Genomic DNA, 2473 nt, shown 5'->3' with positions numbered 1-2473 from the left:
ATGTATGTATGTATGTATGTATGTATGTATGTCTCGCAAAAACTTTCGACAGAGGCGACTGATTTTCACGAGTTCGGTATCGTTTTGAAGCTCGACCCTTCGGGCGACAAATAGGGAAAAATTGGCCAAAAACATTAATTCCTTAACCCTCAATTGTGCATTTTGCCATCAATTATAATCGAAACCGAAACCAAAGCTTATGAAGAATTCTTGGTAAAATTATTTATTACAAAAAATGGAAGTCCATAACAATTAAACGACAGTCACTCGGATGTAAGCGTGACACCCAAAATAAAGACACACGCTATCCTATTAATATAATAGATACAAGATAATAATAATAATAATAATAATAATAATAATAATAATAATAATAATAATAATAATAATAATAAAATATTCGACACAAACGGTCTGTGCTGAAATATAAAATTTTTTGAATTTCATTATGAAAAAAAAAATAATGATGAATTGAATACATGCTTAAAAACTGATGTAAAAAAATGGACACGTTGGAGCTAAAAAAATTAATAATGATACAACGGATAACAATAGCGAAAACGGCTGAAATATTAAAGAAAACACGCACGAGTTACAGGCACAAGACGTACAGAAACTATTACAGAGGTAAAACTCAAAGGAACATCACGTGGAATCATGAAAACTCAAACTGTGTAGTAGTGTGTGTGCATGTCACCATAAACTGGCTCCACGCCAAACAAGTGAGGAGGGTGAAGGAGGATGGAAAGACCGAGGAGAGAAAGCACTAGCCAGACCTCCACTGGATGAGTGCAAACAGGACGGGGACTTTCGGGAGGCTTATTGTCACCCAAATGCCAGTGAAGACCAATGGTTTCTGCCAGCGATAAATCATTGGTAAGGGGCTGTCTTGATAACGCAAATTCATCTGCAAAATTTATCAAAAGAAGGGGAGAGTACTGGACATCTGGGGAGACTTGTTGTCCTTCTGACTCTAAAGAACGCCATAAGTTGTCCTCAAAGAGAAATCTTTGATGCTGGCATGTGACTACTTCTAGTGAGTAAAAAAATAAATTAATTAAAAAAAAAAAAAATAATAATAATAATAATAATAATAATAATAATAATAATAATAATAATAATAACAACAGCAACAACGTCGACGTTAAATATAATTTTGTTAAAGGTTAAAACAATAACAATAGCTGCAGACACCAGTCTTTAAAATAAACAAAAAAACTTTTGGCGCAAAACGGTCAATGGCAAAAAAAATCCTTAAAAAAATAAATAAATAAATAATAATAATAATAATAATAATAATAATAATAATAATAATAATAATAATAATACCCTCCCTTTGTTTCCTTTTTCCTTTTTCTTTTTCTTTTTCTTTCTCATCACTAAAAACTGGTGCCGCAGAGAGTCAATGATGATTTGAATGACCGAGGAGAGAAAGCACTAACCGGACCTCCGCTGGATGAGTGCGAGGAGAACTGGGACCTTGGTGAGGCTTATCGTCATCAATATCCCAGTGAAGACCAATGGTCGATACCAATGAGAAATCAATGGCAAACGACTGTTACGATAACACAAATTAATTGACAAAGGTTGTCGAAAGAGTTACAGAATACTGGAAATCTGGAGAGACTTGTCAGCCTGACTCCAGGGAACACCGCAGGCTGTGTCCAAAGAGAATTCTTTGATGATGGGCATGTGAAAGCTCCTAGTGAACAACAACAACAACAACAACAACAACAACAACAACAACAACAACAACAACAACAACAACAACAACAACAACAACAACAACAACAACAACAACAACAACAACAACAACAACAACAACAACAACAACAACAACAACAACAACAACAACAACAACAACAACAACAACAACAACAACAACAACAACAACAACAACAACAACAACAACAACAACAACAACAACAACAACAACAACAACAACAACAACAACAACAACAACAACAACAACAACAACAACAACAACAACAACAACAACAACAACAACAACAACAACAACAACAACAACAACAACAACAACAACAACAACAACAACAACAACAACAACAACAACAACAACAACAACAACAACAACAACAACAACAACAACAACAACAACAACAACAACAATAATAATAATAATAACAACGTCGCAAGGGTATAGCCTTGCTTCGTGGGTAGAAAGGGCTCTGAGTCTTGGCCGATAGTCTTTCTAGAGCTGGTGCCCCAAATAAAAATATTTGTTGGTGGGAACCATAAAACACAACCCTTCTGGCAGAGAAATACCCGTTTGAATCTGCCGGAGTAAACAGGTTCTACAAGCAGGTGAAGTGCTCTTTAGCCTTTTTTGTTTTTTTTACAAGGTGGCCACCATTTATCAAGGCCTGGAAGCCACTCGGAGATAAGGGTTTGGCAATCGTCTGGGGATGGCGTCGCGATGAACCTCTACAGATACAACTCATTTTTACGATGA

The sequence above is a fragment of the Euprymna scolopes genome, chromosome 35 (genome assembly GCF_053919585.1).
Source record: "Euprymna scolopes isolate OS-2025 chromosome 35, ASM5391958v1, whole genome shotgun sequence".
Taxonomy (NCBI): domain Eukaryota; kingdom Metazoa; phylum Mollusca; class Cephalopoda; order Sepiida; family Sepiolidae; genus Euprymna; species Euprymna scolopes.
The sequence above is the reverse complement of the archived record's forward strand: the minus strand, read 5'-3'. Positions refer to the sequence as shown.